We start from the raw sequence: 12,192 nt of genomic DNA, 5'->3' as shown, positions 1-12,192 counted from the left end.
CTTACGTTTTTTCTTCCTTTTTCTACCTTTTCGTTCAAACCGAATACAGCAGAAGGGTTAGAATTTAGAAAAAAATTGGCTGTTGGGGAAGAGCCGAATTCAGTGGGTCCTCTGTTTAATGAATGTCTGAATTGGCCAAAAGATATGTCCACATGGCCGAAGAAACCAATAATATGTACATGATAGATACGTAGAGGTTTCAATGGGTTGGGTCTTGATATTTAATTTGTCCCTTAAGCTATTAGGAGAGGTACTTGAATAGGTTTTTATTCTCTAACTCAACCCTAACCCGAAGAGAGCAGGTCAAGGTGGACCCATTGACATGCAAGGATATGTTTTCATGCAAAAAATAATTATTATACATTATACATTTTTTTCCTTTTTTATGGGGCAGTTTAATTTTATTATTGTTTATTTAGTATATGTTTGGCATCGATGCTGTAGATGCAGCATCGTGCTGATGTGTGGGTTGGAAGCATTATTTTCTGAGAAAACGATGTCTTTTTTTTTTTGTAATCATTGTTGTCAGGTAGGATGTTTCCTGGAGCAACAACTTTTTCTGTTTGGTACCAATGCTCAAGAAAACGTTTTCAGCATTGACACCCATTATCCAGTGCCACATCACTACCATCTCACATCCCTGTTGGCAGTAACAAGCTGCAGCTCCAAGAAATGCCAAATTCGGTGTGTTGTTCCAAACCATGCCTTCCTGATTTCCAAGACGTGACTTGGAGCACCATTTTTATGGAAAATGGGTTCCAAACCAATGCCCGTTTCCTAGAGAACCGTTTTTTCTAACATGGTACTGATGTTGTGTCGTTTTCTGGAGCAATGACAACGATGCCCAACAAACGCTTAATAAACGTTTTGTACAACATCTCTTTTGAAAAACCAGAAAAATTATTGAAAATGTTCTTTAACTTTTTGTAACGGCTGCCCAATAGATAGATTTCACACAACCCGAAAAAAAAAAACATTTCTTTGGTAAACGATTAGCCAAACGACATTTCAAACTCCATCAAAGAAAATGCTTGACTTTGAACTGATACCGTTTTTTAAATAAAAGACAATGGAACCAAACAACATCTAATACTCCAGGTCCAGGGGCTCTGGATTGGGCAAAAACAAAATATTTCAAATTTTGAGGCCCCGGGTACTTACGTACACACACAATAATAGGTATTGTGGATCCTGACCCCGAATGCCAGGGCCCAAAGGTTGTGACTGACTTGTGCGGGGACCATGGCCTCCTCAAGGATTCCTGGTTTGATACTTTCGCAGGGTACCATGAAGAGACATGCATGCATGACGAAAGTGAAAGTGGTATTTCATAGTGTTGACATGCATGGCACCCAGAATCTTTATGATTTGTATCTCTATGTGCATGTTTGAATAATGTCATTGATACTATTCTTGGTGGCTTCAAGTGCATTTGATGGGACTTACATGATGATTTAAAAGATGTAAGTGGAACTGTATAAGGATAGGTTGGAACCATCGTCTTGGCAGGCCTAGAGTCCTAGATTAAGGTGCTTTGGTATCTTGGGAGACAGAGGAGAAGACAATTAGAAGGGTATTGGGCCCCATTACCTCCCATGTGACCCATATATCGATGTTTGGGACTAAAAAAAAGATTTTAGTTGTGTTGGGCTAAAATGATATCATAAAAGCAAAGTTTTTTAAAATAGAACTGGACAACGAACTGGTCATGGGTCCAGTTGTTGGGTTGAATGGTCTGATCATTCGAACTGAATGGATGGCTCATTCTGATAAACAGATAAAAATAAATAAATAAATAAATAACAATCAAAACCATTGGACGATTTGAATGGTTTGACCATCCAAATCAGCAGTTTATTGACCAAATCAACGGTTTTTGGCAAAATAACAATTTCTGAGGTAAAATGAAATCAGTCACCTGACTGATTCCCGGTTTCGAAAACCATGCATAAAAGTGTTCTATTAGTTAAAATGATCTCATAAAAGTGTTCTGTTAGTTAAAATGATCTATTATACATCGAAGAGATAAAAGAATCAAGGGCAGGTAGAAAAGAATTTGAATGGAAATAATAAGAAATGGATGTGGCCAATAGGATTCATGTAACCAATCCCATATAGTTCGGACAGGGCTTGAATGATTAATGACCAATAAGAACTTACAGCTCTTCATCAAATACTAAAGGACTGTTTGGAAGTTGCTAAAGTTATTTAATTAAACGAATTATTACTTTGTCATGTAACCAACCTACTATTCCAGTGTAAGGGGGTATAACCATAAGTTACCAAGGGTGTGTTTGTAAATGTGTATGATTTTGTTTTTGAAACTAAAAACAAATGCCGCATTAGCAAAAATATGTTTTGTTTAAACCCAAGAAGTGGTATAAGTATTCAACAAAATATAATAAATATATATTTCTATTAATTTTATTACATAGGTTTTTCCCTTATATCATCAACCTATTTCATAGCTTTTTTTTTGTTTCTCGAAATTCATAGGGCTGTCAATATGTAGGACAAACCCAATAAACATGAACGAAACTAACCTAATTATATATGTTTGCATTAACCTACATTTCCCTACCTCTTCTTCAAATCAAATACATCCTATGTACATGATAAGATGTACCACAAACCTTTAAAAAAAAAAGAAAAGAACAAATACAAAGCCTGAGCCCACCCAGTTGCTTTTTATTCGGGATGGGCTCATTAAAATTTTGACAAAAACCCAACCTAAACCCACCCAAGTTGCACCTATATTAGAGATTAATTCATCTATCTTCAGCAAAAGAATGAATGAGCTTCCAAAGGGCTAGGTAGTGAATAGAAGCCCACTTGACATTTCTTGCACAAAAAGTGATCTGCTGGGCTTTTGCAATTTTAAGACCTTTCAAAACGGCACGAATCTCAGTACATGTTCCATCTTAGAGGAGATTGGACAACTGTAAACCCAAAACCAAGGTTTTTAAAAATTTACTCGGAATCAGAGCTATTCTAGCCACTGGTTTTTAGGTTGATGGTTCGATCATCCCGTTCAAATAGATAGCTCATTCCAACTTAAAAAGTAAAAAATTAAAAAAAAATATATATTCAAAACCATTGAAATTCAGAATGAAATCTCTGTATTGCCAAGGTGACGACGTGGTGAGAGGTTTGTGGATGATAGGGGACGTGAGAAGCAATTCAAACCAGTTTCTATGTACTTCTCCTCTATTAAGCGATCTTCCCATAAATTCCTATAAAAAATTCTTGGCTGTTACAGGGCTTGAGCCTAGGCTGTTAGGGACATGTCAATTCATTTAAACCGTTTCTTTGTCAAAAACCATTGACTAGATCAGCATGGTCGAACCATGGATCCATTCTATATAGAGCTGCAAGTTGGGTTGGGTTAGGTCGGGTTGAGGCCAATCCTAAATTAACCCTAAATTCTAAACCCCAACCCTAACCCTAATCCAACTCGGCCTTTAACCTCACCAACCCAACCCTAACCTTAACTAAATTCCTTCAACCCTAACCCAACCCGAAGTCAATTTCAGGTTGGTCTTCCCATCCCTTAAAACCTCATAAATTTCTTGATTTTAGATCTTAACTCAACTATCACTACACATATTAATCCTATGTTTCATTAGTATTTATTTGTTGACGTTTTTTTTTTGGTACACAATTCAAAAAAAAACAAGTGTTAGAAATAACTATAATTTATTATGAGTTCTGGCTTAGGATAAATCTTTTTTGGGTGGCAAACAACATAGAGGAGATGAAGAATTAAATTTTCAAAAACACTGATTATCTTACAAGAAATACATGATACTATGTGGTGGGGGCTATACACATATCATGCATCTAAACAAATCAACATATGTTATATATTACATATAACATATATTTATATATGACATGTACTATAGAGTCGGGTTTGGGTTGGCTAAGGGGTCAACCCTAACCCAACCCGAAGTAAAGTTGGGTTCATGAATTTCAACCCTAACCCTAACCCGAACATCAACCCGACCCAACCCAACCCAATTTTTTCGAGTTGGGTTAGGGTTGGGTTCGGGCCAACCCGACCCAAGTTGCAACCTTAATTCTATATGGACAATAATTTTTGGCCTTTTTTTGTTTTAATTATTTTTTAAAAATTGCATTAGGCTGTTTGTTTGGACAGGATAATCAAATAGCTGACCCAAAAATTAGTGGCCAAAGTGAATCTGGTTCTAGGTTGGTTTTTAAGACATTGACCGAAGGCAATTATTCTTTCACCTCTCTCCCATTATAACTTGCATGTCCAAGAACATCCCCCCAACTAGCCCCGGTTCTCTACAAACAAAATCTCTACACACACATAGGGCTGCAATTTGGGTAGGCCTAGCCCGAGCCTGAACCGGCCCAACCTGGAATTTTACACGAACTGGGCTTGGATTTTCGGTCCTCGGGTTAGGCTCAGGCTCAAGAAGTTGGGCTTTTTATTTTTCGGGCCGGGCTCAGGCCTAACCCTTAGGTAGCCCAAACCCGGCCCGAGCCCCGCCCAATTATATACATTTATACATGTGTATATTTGTAAATGTTGCATACATATTTACATATATACACACATATTTGTATATATAACTTTGTATAAATATTTTGCATACATATTTACATACATACATAAATATATGTATATATATTTGCATATATACATTTATATATGCATAATTTTAGAGTGAGTTCATTGATCAACCTGAGCCCGGTCCAAGCCCGAGCCCAACTCGAGTGCATCAAATTATAGGGCGGGTTGGGATCAAGTTGGGAAAACCAGGCTTGACCTCGGGCTTGGGCCTTAAGCCCAAATTTTTGGGCTGGGCCTGGGTTGACCATAAACCCGGCCCAATCCGCCTGACTTGCACCCCTACACACAGCATTCAGCCACAAATTGAGAATATCTCTTATACATTTATGGTAAATTCACAAAGAGATGTTCCCAATGTATGGGAGGATCCCATGCTTTCTTTCACATCATGTGCAGAATTTTTGCTTGCTGGGAACCATGTTATCCATCCTACAATCCATGCCATCTTTGTATTAGAGTTCTACACAATTAATAATAGCCCTTCAAACTCTAAACTTTCATTTTTTTTAATTTAAAATATCTAAAAAGGCCTTGAATTAAGCACCTAAGAAAGTCTTGTGCGTTAATATAGTTAGAGAATAAAAGCCTAGTCAGGACCTCCTAACAGCTTAAGCTTTTAGGTTGAACGGTTCCTTGACCAAGTGGCTTAGTGTTCAATTTTCATCGCTAATTAATTAATTTTTGGTGCAAGATATGAATGGGTCCAAACTTGGCCACACTTTAAGCCTAAGAGGTCTTATTGAGGGGGCATGTTAGAAAATAAAAGCCCATACAAGGTCTCACCGGGAGAGAGTGAAAAATTAAACTTTTAGGTTGAAAAGTTCCTTGACAAAGATGATATTGTTGGAGCTAAAAATATGGGTAAAATACAAAAATCTCCTCTAAAGATTCTGACAATCATAAAAACCTCCCCTATAGTTTCATTTTAACAAACACCTCCCCTAGATTTTTGAAAATTTTGACAAAAACCTCCCTTTCGTCAATGACCAAGATGGAAAATGTTAAACTGATGGATCAATTTTTTCCAACTACCTATTTTACCCTTTGCATCTATTTTTACTAAACTACCCCTATCGACATATTATCATCTCTAAACTCACGAGAGCTTTAATTTCCATCGCTGAACTGATTTTTGACTCCACATTATACTATGGGAATTGTGCCCATGGACTGGAAAGAGTTTCTTCAGTTCGATTCGGATCAAATTCCCAGTAGTTTGAAGAATTATCAATTATGAAGGGAAGAGAAACCAACGGGGTTTCTGGTGCGAGAGAGAAATGATGACCCGCTTCAAGAAGAGCAGGAAGAAGAGAGGGCATGTCAGTGCCGGGCATGGCCAAATTTGAAGCACCAAAAGCACCCAGGAGGTCATGGTAACGCTAGTGGCAAGCATCACCACCGGATCCTCTTCAACAAATACCATCTTGGTTATATTACACTCTGTACATAACTAAAACCGTTGTTCGATTGTACCAAACTACCACGTGGCATTTGCCACGTGGCCCTGCCTTTCTTGAATTTCCAGATTCATCTCTTGTATCTATTTAAGCCAAATGAATGAAACTCTCGGATTCCTTTTTTTCCTTCCATCCCCTATTTTTACATGGTATCAGAGCTTTTTTTTTTTTGTCACAAAGCCCATCGTAGCCCTTTTTCACCCATTAGGCAAACCTCATCGCAGGTTCTTGGCATCACAAAGTTTATCGCAAGATTTTCTCAACCCAAAACCTTAACACATGTTTTTTTCATCGCAACTGCTCACTTAACTTTCTTTTTTCAAGAATTGTCTGAGCTTACTCGGTCACGTCTTCAATGACACCTAACATCATCGTCGAAGGAATGATCAGAGATCCGATGTCTACATATTATCTCCATCCTTCGGACAATCCAGGAGCAGTTCTAGTCTCCTGCCCACTGACTAGAGACAACTATGCAACTTGGAGAAGGGCAATGCTGAATGCCCTCAATTCCAAGCACAAGGTTGGTTTCGTGGATGGATCGATCTCAAAACCAGAACCGGCGAACCACAGTGAGTTTCTTGCATGGTCCAAATCCAACTCCATGGTGATATCCTGGCTCTTTAATGCAGTAGCCAGAGATCTACATGAAAGCATAGCCTATGTAGAGACGACCAGAGATATTTGGAAAGATTTGGAAGATCGGTATTCATAGGGAAATGCTCCACAAGTCTTTGAACTGAAGTGAGACTTGTCTCTGCTTCATTAAGAAAATCTTTCAGTTGCAGTGTATTATACGAAACTCAAAAGCTCGTGGGATGCCATCTTTGTATACTCGCCCACTCCTAATTACTTATGTGGTGGTGCCGTCAAAGACATCTTGGCCGAAAGAGAGAAGGAGTGGGTCTATCAATTTCTCTTAGGACTTGGTGAACGATTCAACACCATCATATCTAGTATTCTCACCATGGAACCACTGTCGAATGTCAGCAAGGTGTATGCACATGTATCACAAGAAGAAAACATCTTTCTTTAAGTGGTGGTAACAGACCACCAACTATGGAGAGTGCAGCCTCCTATGCGAGTGGATCTGGATCCAAGAACCCATAGCAACAAAAAGATTGGCCTCGCCCACGTTGCGAACATTGCAAAAAGATCGGGCATGTGAAAGCTAAATGCTATGAACTTGTTGGCTATCCATCAGACTAGGAAACCAGGAATAAATCCAGCAACAAAAATACCTCCAAGAAACAGTCTGTCTCCAATCAAGCTACAATGAATATTCCCTTGGAGTCCCCAGTCCCTGGCTTAACTATTGAACAATATTGTCAACTAGTTAACTTTCATGATGGTGAGAATCAATCCACCACTACGACATTTGCAAATTTTGCGAGTAAGATTTTTGGCTCAGTTAATTTTGTTAGTTCAAGATCCTGGCTCATTGATAGTGGTGCCTCATATCACATGACTTGCCATGCTGAAGACGTAATTGGACTAAGTAGTCACCACAACCCAGTTCTATTACCCAATGGCACTCTTTTGCCTATTGATTCTAAAATGCAAGTGCCCTTGAATTCTGATACAACCTTAAATGATGTGTTACACGTACCAGGTTTCAAGTGTAACTTGATTTCAATGAGCAAGATTATATCAAAATTAGACCGTGTCATAGTGTTCTTTCCCACCTTCTACGTTTTGCAAGACCGAGCCACTAGGAAACTGATTGGGGTGGGTATCATGCATGATGGGCTTTATCACTTCCATGCTGCACCTACAACAATTGTGGCCTTCCATTCTTCTACCACCGAGAATTCTTGGACATGGCACTCAAGATTGGGACATGCCTCTTACTCACGGTTGTCAAAAATACCTGGTTTGATGATTGTACCACCTCATAATAAATGTTGTGATACTTGTTTCAAAGCCAAACAAACAAGGCTTAGTTTCCTTACCAGTAGTAGTAATACATCTTCTTTGTTTGAAATAATTCACTGTGATATATAGGGTGGTTATCATACCCCTTCTCATAGTGATGCCCATTAGTTTCTCGCTATAGTTGATGATTTTTCTCGAGTTACATGGGTATACTAGCTTAAGCAAAAGTTTGAGGCTTACTCTTATTTTGTCATGTTTTCGACTCTTGTGCAAAATTAGTTTCACACTATCATTAAGAGCGTACGATTGGATAATGGTTTATAATTTTTATTTGGACCAATACTTTCTTACCTACATGAGCATGGGATAGAGCATCAAAGATCCTGTGTTGAAACTCCACAGAAAACATAGGCATATATTGAAGATAGCAAGGGCCCTCAGACTTCAAGCAAACCTGCCAATTACATCCTAGGGGGAATGTATACTCACTACGGTATACATCATCAATTATTTGCCCACACCTGTACTCTCGGGCAAGACTCCCTATGAAGTGCTCTTCCAAAAGCCGCCCAACTATAACCATTTGAGGGTTTTTGGGTGCCTGTGTTATGCTTGCATCCTTTGCCAAGGATGTGACAAATTTGACTCAAGATTTGTTAAATGTATGTTCATTGGATATCCACATGGCCAAAAGGGTTACAGACTCTACAATCTTGAGAAACACCAATTTTTTGTGTCACGATATGTTTTTTTTTTTTTTTTTTGAAAATCAGTTCCCTTACAATACACCATCAATGCAAGATGCAAATGGATCAGATTCCGGGCTGGTCATACCACTACCGATCACAAATGTAGACCCAGAATCATTGGGACACGGGCCGATCATATCCGAAACTGAGAATTCTCTGCAGCCTACCTCAGATGGATGTGAATAATGCCTTCTTGCATGGTGAGACTTATGCTCTGGTTGCAAAGCTAGTGACAGTCCATTGCTTACTTGCATTAGTTGTAGTCTTAAAATGGGAAACACATCAAATGGATGTGAATAATGCCTTCTTGCATGGTGAACTTCATGAGAAGATTTACATGACACCCCCGGGTCTGCTCAACTCCATTGACCCGCGTGTGTGTGTCGCCTTAATAAGTCTATCTATGGACTCAAGAAAGCCTCTAGAAATTGGTTTCAGACCTTAGCACTCAAATAACGGGGATTCACTTAGTCCATAGTTGACACCATTCTCTTTACATCTTTTAATCACAACTCAGTTCTTGCCATTTTGGCTTATGTTGATGATTTACTCATAGTAAGCAGTGATCCCACTCAAATTACAACACTAAAGCAATATCTCCAGAAATGTTTTCCAATTAAGGGTCTTGGCCCGCTAAAATACTTTTTGGGCATCAAAGTCTCAAGAACGAATGATGGCTTCTTCCTATGTAAGAGAAAATACACACTCAATATACTCTAAGATGCTGGTTGATGGCCTGTAAGCTGTGTCCCTTTCCAATGGAGCAACAACATCGTCTTGAGCCAGATGCGGGCCCACCCATTGATAATCTTGAGTGCTACAGACGATTGGTGGGAAGGCTCATCTATTTGACCATTACTCGGCCAGAAATTACATATGTTATACACATATTAAGTCAATTCATGAGCAGACCATGTCAGTAGCATATGGATGCATCACTTAGAGTCCTTCGATATTTGAAGTCATGTCCAAATCAAGGTACTCACCTACCTAGGGACAATGATCTGGTTTTGTGTGCCTACTGCGGTTCTAATTGGGCAGGGTGTCCATTTACCCGATGATCTACAACAGGATACTTCATCACTCTTGGTCATTCTCCCTTGTCATGGAAATCAAAGAAGCAAAGTACAGTATCCCACTCCTCAGCGGAAGCCGAATACCGCTCCATGGCAGTGACTATTAGTGAATTTTTGTGGCTTCATCAGCTTTTTAGAGATTTAGGCCTGCAACATCATCAACCCATGGAGCTGTACTACGATAATAAGGCGGTGCTTCACATAGCAACAAATCCAGTTTTCCATGAGCGCACCAAGAACATTGAAATTGACTACCACTTCATCAAACATCACCTTCAATCAGAACTCATTGTCACTTCCCACCTTCCTACAAAGAATTAGCCGGCCAACATCTTCACTAAGGCTCTAGGGAAAGATCAATTCGGTATAGCTCTATCCAAGTTGGGCATTATCTGTAGCCATGCTCCAACTTGAGGGGGCATATTACAGTTTGTACATAACCGTAATCGTTGTTCGATTGTACCAAACTACCATGTGGCATTTGCCCGTGGCCCTGCCTTTCTTGAATTTCTAGATTCTTATCTTGTATCTATTTAAGCCAAATGAATGAAACTCTTAGATTACTTTTTTTTCCTTCCATCCCCTATTTTTACAAGTTGCTTGGGTAAGGTGGGTATACGTTACTTCTATAAGCTTCACAACAAGTTCTATTGCTCCATTGTCAACATCAACAAGCTCTGGTTTATGATCCCTAGCCTTAAGATGTCAAGGAGAAGGCCTCCACCAATAATGTTCCCCTCATCAATGTTACCTAGTTCGGTTACTCAGCCCATCGTCGTGAAGATCAAGGTCGTATCCAAGATTGCAGAGAAGAAGATCAAGGAGGCTAGTGGTGTTGTCGTGCCTATAGTTTAGATTTACTAATGTATGGTAACCGGAACTGCTACTCATTTTTTTTTCTTTTCTCCTAATTAGGTTTTAAATTTTGGATATTGAAACTTAAGTGAAATGACTATCTGAGTATCAATTGAGTACTTGGTTTCTCCGTTAGATTGATGACTTATACATAAGAACGTTTTCAAAATAGAATTCTCAGAGTCACTGGTAAGGGTCACACAAGCTCTGACCATGGGATTTTTGTGAGGTTACCGTTTTGAAGCAAGGATGATAAGCTTTTCACTACGGCTTGGTCGGGTTTTGCATCTCTGTTGTCGTTGAGCTTTGCTAGGAGCTTGGTCTTGGCTTTCTTCTCTAATCTCCAGTCTTTAGGTGGTTCGCCTCCAAATACAAGAGAGTGTTTCCCGTATTGGATATGATTCCATATCCCTCCTGAGATAGGCTAGTGTGGTCTATAGTGACAAGTGCAAAGAGCTCATAGGTGATTGCACCCAATTGTTTGTGAGCACAACTATTGTTGTTTATCTTGACAAGACAATGCAGATCAACATCTATGATGGAATCTTCTCCAATAGGGAAGGTTTTTGTATTTTACCCTAAAAATATAGATGTACTCTCATCTAGGGGTGGATTCGAGCCGAGCTCGAATAGCTCGGCTCACCAAGGTAGTACGGGGCTCGAGCTAGAACTTTGACGTTGAGTTCGGCTCAAGTCAAAAACTCGTAAGCTCGAGCTCAGCTCGACTCGAGTTCGACTTGAGAAAAATGTTTTATAAAAATAAAAAGTAATATATAAAAATATTTTTTATTTGATATTTAAAAAAATTAAGAATTATAATAATTAGTTATAAAAATAAAAATATTATATATATATTATTTTCTATAATTTTCTATATTATTATTATTATATGTATGTATATAGCTATTAGAGCTTGGCTCGATTAATAAACGAGCCTATAAATTGGGCTCGAGCTTAGCTCAAAACTCAATTGAAACCAAACAAAGTCGAGCTCAAGTAGCTTGTGAAGAGCTCGGCTTGTAGCCACCCCTACTCTCATCGTTGCATTTACTTTTCTCCATGTCAAGGTTGCTTTTGTTTTCTACATAGGGGTGTTATGGTAATTACATCACTTTATATATGGACACCTGTAAACACTACAATTTGTTGTAAGGGTAAGCATCGAGTGCTACTCACAAAAGTTGGCTTAGCAATCCTTTTCTATCAATATAGGGCGGGTAGAAGAGGACATTCTATTTCTAGGTTTTTAGCTTCAAAGAATCAAGTCTCAATTGAGTTTTAAGCCAAAAAAGAGAATTAGTTCTAACAATTCTCATAAATTGAAACCTAATTTTTAGAACCACAAAATTCACTACGATTGATTTTTTAATAACGTGCCAAATACAGCCTTAATCTCTTCAATTGCAAATGAAAATATTAGCAATTACCACACACGCTGCAGTGGACAACCAAGCAGCTAACTGGTGGTCAACTTTCCTTGTTCTATTTACTGGTTGTTGTATGAAAATAGATACGGCAAGTCTTTTTTAGTTTTTTAAAAAGATCATCCAATAGTTCAGATAATCAAAAGATATTTT

At 38.7% G+C, this 12,192-nt stretch overlaps 1 pseudogene; it reads left to right on the top strand.

Annotated features, from left to right (window-relative positions):
* Positions 1–5,880: 5,880 nt before the first annotated feature.
* LOC148790665 (large ribosomal subunit protein uL15x-like) lies at positions 5,881–10,708 on the top strand (annotated as a pseudogene).
* Positions 10,709–12,192: the final 1,484 nt, after the last annotated feature.

Source organism: Nelumbo nucifera, chromosome 6 (genome assembly GCF_055504915.1).
Source record: "Nelumbo nucifera cultivar China Antique chromosome 6, China Antique-T2T, whole genome shotgun sequence".
NCBI lineage: Eukaryota > Viridiplantae > Streptophyta > Magnoliopsida > Proteales > Nelumbonaceae > Nelumbo > Nelumbo nucifera.
The sequence above is the reverse complement of the archived record's forward strand: the minus strand, read 5'-3'. Positions and strand labels throughout refer to the sequence as shown.